This window comes from Fukomys damarensis, unplaced genomic scaffold (genome assembly GCF_012274545.1).
Source record: "Fukomys damarensis isolate Sample0158 unplaced genomic scaffold, DMR_v1.0_HiC HiC_scaffold_20, whole genome shotgun sequence".
Taxonomy (NCBI): Eukaryota; Metazoa; Chordata; class Mammalia; order Rodentia; family Bathyergidae; genus Fukomys; species Fukomys damarensis.
This window is the reverse complement of record NW_022900932.1, coordinates 36,891,443-36,901,587: the sequence shown is the minus strand read 5'-3', so window position 1 is coordinate 36,901,587 and position 10,145 is coordinate 36,891,443. Positions and strand designations below refer to the sequence as shown.

The following is a 10,145-nucleotide window of genomic DNA, read 5'->3' as shown; positions in this document are numbered from 1 at the left end:
CTCACAGAACAGGTCTGAATAAATGCAAAAGAACTGAAGTCATCCCCTGTATATTATCAGATCATAGTGCAATCAAACTGGAGATCAATAGCACAAGAAATTGTAGGAACTTCACAAGCACATGGAACCTGAACAACACTCTCCTAAACAATCAATGGATTACAGAGGAAATTAGACAGTTTTACAATTAAATGAAAATTCCAATAAAACATACAGGAATCTATGGGACACAATGAAAGCAGTTCTACCGGGAAAATTCATAACATTGAATGCCCACACTAGGAAAACAGAGCGGGCTCAAATAAACAACCTAATGATGAAACTTAGACTCCTAGAAAACAAGAGCAAGAAAAACCCAAAGCTCGAACAAGAGAGGAAATTATAAAGATCTGAGCAGAAATCAATGCAATGGAACCTAAGAAAATAATACAAAAAATAAATGAAACGAAGAGCTCATTTTTTGAAAGAATAAATAAAATTGACAAATCATTAGCTAATCTTATCAAAAAAAGGAAAGAAAAGACTCAGATCCATGCAATGAGGAATTAAAAAGGTGAAGTCACAACTGATCCAAAAGAAATCCAGAGGATCATTAGTACCTACTTTGAGAACCTGTACTCCAATAAATTGGAAAACACAGAAGAAATGGACAGATTTTTAGATACTTATGAATTACCAAAGTTGAACAAAGAAGATGATAACACTTTAAACACCCCTATTACAGTCAGTGAAATTGAAAATGTAATTAAAAATTTACCAACAAAGAAAAGCCCAGGCCCTGATGGATTCACTGATGAATTTTACAAGATATTTAGACAAGAACTACAGCCATTACTCTTCAAACTTTTCAATGAAATTGAAAGGGAAGCTATACTTCCAAATTGATTCCTGGAAGCAAGTATCACTTTGATTCCCAAACCAGGGAAAGATGCAACTAAAAAAGAGAACTACAGGCCAATCTCTTTAATGAACATAGATACAAAAATCCTTAATAAGATACTAGCAAACAGAATACAGAGGACTATCAAGAAGATCGTCCATCCTGACCAAGTCTGATTTATTCCAGGGATGCAAGGGTGGTTCAACATATGAAAGTCAATAAATGTAATACATTATATTAACAAAGTCAAGGACAAAAACCATATGATCCTCTCAATAGATGCAGAAAAAGCATTTGATAAAATCAACAACCATTCATGATAAAAACCCTGCAAATTTTGGAATAGATGGTCTATACCTCAACTTAATAAAGGCTATCGATGAAAAACCAAAAGCCAACATCATATTAAATGGCCCAAAATTGAAAACCTTCACATTAAAATCAGGAACAAGACAAGGATGCCTACTATCACCACTCCTCTTTAATATAGTTCTGGAAACAGCCACTGTATTCAGACAAGAGAAAGCAATTAATGCAATAAAGATAGGAAAGGAAGAAGTCAAACTGCCATTATTTGCTGGTGATATCATACTCTACATTGAAGACCCAAAAAACTTCACCAAAAGACTTCTAGACTTAATTGACAGATTCAGTAGAGTAGCTGGATACAAGGTGAACACCCAAAAATCAATAGCCTTCTTGTAAACAAATAACAGACTCACTGAGAGAGAAATAAGGGAAAGAATTTGTTTTACAATAGCATCCAAAAAAATGAAGTATTTAGGAATCAATCTAAGAAAAGAAGCAAAAGATCTCTACACTGAAAACTATAGCACTCTGAAAAAAGAAATTGAAGAGGATATAAAAAAATGGAAAGATATCCCCTGCTCCTGGGTAGGAAGAATCAACATAGTGAAAACGGCCATACTATCAAAACTGCTATACAGATTCAATGCAATGCCAATTGAAATTCCAACACTATATTTCACAGAACTAGAAAAAATAATCCAAAAATTCATTTGGAACAATAAGAGACCTAGAATAGCAAAAGCCATGCTAGGCAACAGACACATGGCAGTGGGTATAACAATTCTCAATTTGAAACTATACTACAAAGCCACTGTGATTAAAACAGCATGGTACTGGCAAAGAAACAGGCCTGAAGATCAGTGGAACAGACTGGAAGACACAAAAACAAATTCAGATGTACTCAGCTACCTCATCTTTGACAAAAGAGCAGACCATCCTCAGTGGAGGAAAGATAGCCTCTTTAATAAATGGTGTTGTTAAAACTGGATTTCAACCTGCCACAGATTAAAACTGGACACTTATCTTTCACCATATACTAAATTAAAATCCAAGTGGATTAAAGATCTAAATATTAAAACAGAAACATTAAACTTGATGGAAGGTAAATTAGGCAGAACTCTGGAAGACATTGGCATAGGAAAAGACTTTATGAACAAATCCTCAGTAGCATGAGAACTAGCAGATAGAATCAACAACTGGGATCTCATCTTACTAAAAAGCTTCTGTACTTCAAAAGAAACCATCAGCAGAACTAAGAGACAACCTACAATGTGGGAAAAAAATTTTTACCAGCTGCTCTTCAGACAAAGGACTATTATCTAGAATATATAAAGAACTCAAAACAATCAGCCCCACCAAACATAAAGACCCGATTCAAAAATGGGCATCCAAAATGAACAGACATTTCTCAGACAAAGAAGTAAAAGCAGCGAGAAAATATGTGAAAAAATGTTCCACATCACTGGTCATTCGAGAGATGCAGATGAAAACAACACTGAGATTCCACCTCACCCACAAAGAATGGCTGCTATCAAGAAATCACACAATAACAAATGTTGGCAGGATAGTGGGGAGAAAGGAACCATTCTCCATTGTTGGTGGGATTGCAGACTGGTGCAACTACTATAGAAATCAATATGGAGATACCTCAAAGAGCTTGAACTGGAGGTTCCATTTGACCCAGCCATCCCTCTGCTGGGTATCTTTCCAAAAGAACTAAAAGAATCATATCACAGTGATGTATGTGCACCCACGTTTATAGCAGCACAGTTTGTAATAGCTAAAACTTGGAAATAGCCCATTTGCCCATAAGTTATTTAAAAATAAATAAATACCAAAAGATTACATAGTACATGATTTCATTTACGTCTTTGTTGAAATGACAAAATTGTAAAATGCAGAACAAATTAGTGGTTACTGGGAATTAAGGATAGGAGGAAATTAAACTAGCTTTAAAAAGGCAATAGTGGGGCTGGGGATTTAGCTCAGTGATGCTGCTATCTGTCTGCCTTGCAACCATCCCTGGTTAAAAAAAAGAAAAAAAGAGGCGATAGTGGTATTGGAAATGACATCTGGACATGGTGGTGCACACTGCAATCCCAGCACGTGAGAGGCTGAGGCAGGAGGACCTTGAGTGTGAGGCTAGCATTGGTTACACAGGATTACACAGTGAGGTCTTGACTCAAAAAAAAAAAAAAAAAAAAAAAAATTAAAGTCAATATCCTGGCTGTGATATCATACTATAGATTTGCATTGCCACCATTAGGGAAAATTAGTTAAAGAATTCATGGGATTGTTCTGTATTATTTCATACAACTGCACGTGAATCTACAATTATTTCAAAATAAAGAAATTTGATATTAAAAGAATCCCCATTCTCTATTATGAGGAATCTAAAAAAGATGACAAGAAAGTAGAAGGGAGGATGGAAATAAGATGGAGAGGAATAAGGGAATGTAGTAAGGTGATAGATATGATCAATATATGTTATGTGCATGCTCAAATGTGCCAAAATGAAACCCATTAATCTGTATAATCAGTAGAACTCACAAAACTTGAGGGTTCCAAAAAGCAACAAAAGAAAACAAACAAACCAATCCCATAAATTTTACTATATTACCTCTCTTCAGTAACTTTTTCACTTACTTTATAAAACCAAAATATTTACCAGTGCTTGACTGTCACTTGTATGCTCTAGTCCAGTGATTCCCAGCCCTGGTAGCCTGCTAGAATTACTTATGGAGCCGATAAAAACAAAAACAAAAACAAAACCAAAAAAAAAAAAAACCAAAAAAAAAAAAAACAAACAAAACTGATGCCCAGACACTTCTTTAGCTCAATTGGATCATGATCTCCCAAGGCCACCAGACACTCATTAACATGTTTATTTGATTAAAGTTTGTCTTGCCACCAGATCATAGGCTCCATGAGGGTAGGAACAAGGCCTGTTCCACTGTATCTCTAGCACACAAATCAGGGCCTGCATCCAGGAGCACCAGAAAGTATTTATGAAGCAAATGAATGAATGAGTGAATGAATAAAGGCGAAAGACGCATCTCTCTCCTCTCAGTGCCTTCCTGAATCCATGAAAGGGATGCCATCTTCCCTGGTCTCATGCCCATCTTTCCAAGGCACCATTACAAAATTACAGTAACAACAACAGCATTGCTGCAGGGGAGATCTAGCCCAAGTATAAAAAGCTGCAAATGAGGACTGTGTCTCCTTCTTCACACTCAATCAACAAATTTAATGAAAGTGAAATAGAAGCTGACACGGAGGCTGAAATGACACATTCTCTTACTCATGCAGAAATAATAGAAAATGTTTTAAATGTAGCTAAAAAAAATATGAAAGGCACTGACAAATAAATGAAGAAAAATTTTAGGAATGAGAAAAGCTGAGGAAAGGGGGCTCCCAGCCTTGACCTAATAATGAAATTTGCACAGCCCCTCTACCCATCTCATTCGACAGTCTCTTTTGTGAGAGGGGCCCACTTGCTAAGTAAAATGATGCCAAGTGACACTGAATTCAGGCAATTCCAAAATATCCTTAGGGCTTGCATTGATTTTGTCCTATTGCCTTCTCCCCTGTACCTACTGATCCCTCATTGTCTCTTTAAAGGATATAGCAACATTTATACTGTGAGCATAATAACTAATGCTTTACACAATTATTTTGAGACACTGCTTGTTGTGAAATTTTAAATGAATATCAGCCCTAAATCCACAAGTGGATTCAGTTTAGATATTGCCCTTAATTTCCATTTCTTTCTTTCTTTCTTTTTCTGTTTTTTTTTTTTGTACCGGGGATCGAACTTGGGTCCTTGCGCTTGCAAGGCAAGCAGACGATACACTGAGCTAAATTCCCAGCCCCTTAATTCACATTTCTCTACCTATACCTATTCTTTCTATTTGATGGGAAACATATCCTTTTTATCTTAATTTTTGTATGGGAAGTGTTTTTCAAGTACACTCTGGAATTGTCTAGGTTTCCAGAGGTAAAGCATTGTGAGTGAAAGTGAGGCTTCCTCTTTCACACAGGTAGTATGAAAGTGTACATTTCTGTGCGCATTTCTGGTTTTCACTTTCAGTAAAGTATTTAATAAATTACATGAGATATGCAACACCTTATTATAAAATAGGTTTTGTGGGCTGAGGATGCAGTTTAGTTGCCAAGCACTTGTCTAGCATATGTGAGGTCCTAGGTTTGATTCCCAGCACCATCACTCAAAAAAGGCTTTGTGTTGGATGATTTTGCACTTTAGGCTAGCTCAAGGTAGGTGAGGTAGCCTAGGTAGGCTACAGTGTTCAGGCTTTGAATGAATTCTAAGGAAATTTCAGGAAAAAAAATTCCAAAGGAAACATCCTAAAATTTAATTGTACCACATAGTCTGTCATCATTTTTTTTCTAAAAGGCTTTGCAATAAAAATTATTTTTAATGAAGTTTCAAACTTTATAAGGGTGGGGTGGTATCCAAAATGTAAATACAATACTTAAAAGTGTTGCGTGGCCTGAGCATCTATAATCCTAGTACTCTGGGAAGCTGAGGCAAGAGGATCATATATTTCAGCCCCACCTGGATTATTTAGAAATTTAGTTGACACTCTGTCTCAAAACAAAAGAAATACAAAAGAAATTTTAAGAGGGCTGGCAGTGTGGCTCAGTGTGAAGGCTGTGGGTTCAATCCTCAATAATGGGAAAATAAAGTGTTGACACCAAAGAAAAATGATTAATCAATTTAAGAGCCCTGTTTCTTTTGAGTTGTAATTAGTGGTTCTTCACTAAGGGTGATATCTCTCTCCACCCATTTCCAGGTGGTCAAGTAGCAACATCTGGAGATACTTTTGGCTGTTACAAGTGAGGAGGGGGTACTTCGGGCATCTAGTTGTCTGAAGCCAAGAACACTGCTAAACATCCTGCTATGCACAGGACCCCACTACATGACAAAGACATACCTGGTCTACATATTCACAGAGCTAAGTTTGAGAAACCTAGTCTAGACTGTAGTGCACAGGACTTAGCAAATCTCTTGTGGAACTGTTCCATCCATGTCCTCGAGTGTGTTGCTATCTTATTCTTCCAGGTGCCAATGAGGTGGAGAGATTGTATATGCATGCTATTCTACAAAGGAACTGGTAGAACACTTTTCTTCCCTCAAAAAGATACAAAATAAAGAAGTGTCAGAAATAGTGCCAGTCCTGAGTTGCTGCTGTCCTCCTTGCAGGATGGCCTAGATTTGAGGCCTTTGAAGAATTCATGCCAGAACTATAAAATTCAGGTGATCATACCATGTAACTCTCCCTTCCTTTAGTGCAGGAGATATGGTTTTTGCCTCAGCCTTCCAATTAGTTCTGGCCATCCAGGACTTGTCTATGAATGGTAATTGAGGGATAAGACATGTATTCATTATTTTGCGTACCATTGCTACTGCTGAAATACTTTCCATTAGAAGGAAGCTGATGGCTAAATACAACAATAAATATTCATAATACATTGAACACTTCCTGTTTTTATGTTTATCCCTAATTGCCTATAAACATTTTATAGACATATTTATATTAAAAAGACCTAATTAATTTTCATGACACTCTTGGGAAGCAGAGGGGGTGGGTATATTATCCTCATTTTAAGAGGCAGTAATTAGACCTGCCTGAAGTTACATATTATTTGCAGGGTGAGGAACAAATGGCAGGTATTGACAATGTCATGTCTGCCAGCTAGCTCAGTGTTATGTTGATGGCATCGACTCATCAGATCCTGGTTAGTGACCAGTCATAAAAACCTAATTTCAAAATCCTTTAAAAATGTACATGGCAGATTATGAAGCATTGTTGCTAACAAGGACATTTCCATTTCTAATGTTTTATCCTTTTAATAAAAAATAGCATAGAGAAGTAAATGTAGAAATCATAAATTACAGGTCAGTAACTGTTCAGTAATGGGCCACATGGATTCAAGTCCTGTGCTAAATTCTCTGAAAGACTGAAGATAAATACATATCTTTTCCATAGCATCTGTGTAGTTGGAGGGTCAAGCTTTACTTGCAAGAAACATACAAAGTAAAAGATATAGTAAGGCTTATATAAACAAGTGTCAGAATATTTGTGTAGGAGGCTTCCGGATCCAGAGAGGAAGATGTGTTTTTGTGAAAACAGAAGGAAATGAAAATGAGTCTTGAAATATTAGTATTGATTCAAGAGGCCAGCGGGAATCAGGGAACAGACAGAAGTGTTATTAAATATGGGTAGTGTCCTTGCTTTCTGGAAGAGAAAAACTTGCAAGCTATGAAGTGGTATTTTTTTTTCAGCTTTAATTGAGTTTATTGGTACATTTTAGGGATACAGTACAGTTACATTCATTGTTGGGATCTTGTACCTCTACATGACAGCTCTTGGTTCTCATTTTTTCCCCTTGTCCCTGCCCTCCTTTCACCCCCTCCTCCCCTCCCCATCTACAAACACTTTATTTCCATCTTTTCATTATCTCACATTTTTCTCTTTTCTCTTATTACCCTTCCCCTACCCATCCCACCTTCCCTACGCCTTTAGCCCCTTTATTCCTATTTCACGTCAGTAATCTCATTACGATCTTATGTATGATTGCAGTTTATTCACACCAGAGAAACTATTCAGTATTTCCACATGTGTGACTTATTTATTTCACTTAGAAGTATATCTTCAATATGTCTCCATTTTCCTATGAATGAGTCTATTTTCTCGTTCCTTATGGCTAATATTCCATTTTGAAGTAGTATTTATTTATTTTACTATGTGAACTGAAGGCAGAAAAACCGAACCACAAGGAAATAGAATAAACAATATAGAACAGACAAGGAGATTTCCTGGGTTCCTGTAAATACTCCAGTTCCTGGTTCTGATCTCTGCCTGAGCCTCAGCTGCATTATTGTCAAATATGTTCCAGTAAGAAGCCAAGCAGTGGCCAGGAATTCCAGCCAACGACACAGGAATGAGCATAGAGGGTGCTATCACTAGACCTAAGCTTCACAGCAAACACTGAATTTGGAAACAACTGTCTGCAGCTGGCTTTTCTGGTCAGTTTTGGTTTAGAATCAAGGTTGTGGGTTGGCCAGATGTGTTGTTCCTGCCCTGACTCAGGCTTTGTGGCCTTGGATTATTCTTTTGAGACATTTCCATAGATACAGAAGCCTCCTTGCTCCCTCAATTTGAACTTTGACTAAGGATTGATGAGTGATGGTTTGCTGTCTACTGGATAAAATCTCATTTTCCATAAAGTAGATTACTTCCTCTGGATAGAAGTCATTTATTTGGAATCAGATTACCAACTTTGGAATAGCTGTCTTGGCAAGTGAAGTGTTTGTCTCAGTATTTGTTCTTAGTACTGTATTATTTTTAATATAAAGACAGATTGTGACTTGGGATTCAGTTTTTGTTTTTTACTTTTCCTGACAGCAGTGTAATCTATGATATCCTACCTAAGAATCCTAAAAATTTACAATCAATATGCTGCTTATGAAGTTATGAAAAATGCACTGTTAAAATTATGAGTCAATGGGCTGAATTTTTATTAAATAATTTTTAGTTACAAATAGTGGTGACTTAATTGTAACTAAAGAACAGTCAAGTCTTTAAGTGTCTCTTATAAGCAAGCAGTTCACTGAGAATTTACTTTTCTTGCTCTTATGAACTTTCTGTATATTTCTTCCTGTATTTATTTATGGGTATGTTTTTATGTGTGGCCTATTGTTTTTTCTCTCATCTTTTTACAAAATTGAAATATTTTTATACCCTGCTCTTTCATGTTATGTATTATTCTAAAATTACTCATGGAAAACTCTTCATAAAGCATTTTAAACATTTCAAAGACATTTAGGAAAAATACTGCAAGCATCCTTTACACATCACTTACATTTGAGAACTATTAGTGTTTTGCAAATTCAATTCATCCTTACGTGGGGGGTATCAAATTAGTCTCTCTGACATTTACATCAGGTGTCCAGTTGGTTTTTTATTTTCAGGAATTCTTAAAGAATACAGCGCATTCTGCTATTACAATTACCACCGAAGAGAAAATAGGCAGCTGTTTCTGGCACTTTCTTAGTTAGAAAAAAATATAAGTCACAAGAAAGCAAGACTTCTTTCACCTTTTGGGTGTAAACTGACGAAAATACCCAGCAGGGCTACTATGAGTCACAAATTTGTGCTCTCGGTAGACACTTAGAACCCGTCGGTGAGCTGAATTTGTTATTTTAAAGCCATACGTGACAAACGCACTTTTTCTTAATGCCCCTGAAAAGAGCAGAGTCCTGAGAGTGAAAGAGCCACAATGCTGGAGTAGAGGCGCAACAAAAATCTGCACTGGGGCAGACCGCTTCGTTTTCAATCACTGACTCTTCAATGTGGTTCGAGGCAGAGCACATTAAAGAATTTCAGCGCCTCACTGTAAGGCTTAGTTAAAGAAGCAAAGCGTCCCTCAGACCACCGCAGGCTTAACCTATTTTAGGACCCCACCCTCACAGGTTTTCGATTCTGTAGGTCTAGGTGGGGCTGTAAATTCAGGTGACGGGAAGGTAACGTCCAGAAATAACGGGTGCCCAAGTGACTCGAGGAGGGAGCGCAATAAATGTTCACTGCGAACATCATCACCAGCCAAGCTGCCCACGCCAGACGCCCGGGTACAGCGCGCAGGGGAGCGACGGCCTCCGCCCGGACCTTCCCGACTTCTTGCCTCTTCGCCGAGAAACAGGTCAGAAAGGCAGGCGGCAGGAGCAGCAGTGTCGCTGCCTGATGGAAGGGGACCCCTGTCTCCGACATCCGCCCCTGGGGAGAGGCAGAGGCCATCGCCGCCGGAGCTCCGCCGCGCCGAGTCCGCAGCTGTTAGCTGTTGGTAGGGACAGCCAGTCCTCTAGGCGCGGCGGTTCGGGCCTGGGGGGTGGGCGGAGGCTTCATCCCGGGCGAGGGAGAGGGCGAGGGCGAGG

General features: G+C 38.0%; 1 protein-coding gene across 1 annotated transcript in view; it reads left to right on the top strand.

Annotated features, from left to right (window-relative positions):
• The first annotated feature begins 9,581 nt into the window (after positions 1-9,581).
• The window catches only part of Sgms1 (sphingomyelin synthase 1), a 287,590-nt gene continuing 287,026 nt past the window's right edge, over positions 9,582-10,145 (top strand). Inside the window, exon 1 of the mRNA XM_010606276.3 lies at positions 9,582-10,054. The gene's annotated coding sequence lies outside the window, so the exon portion shown is untranslated. The remainder of the gene's footprint in view (positions 10,055-10,145) is intronic.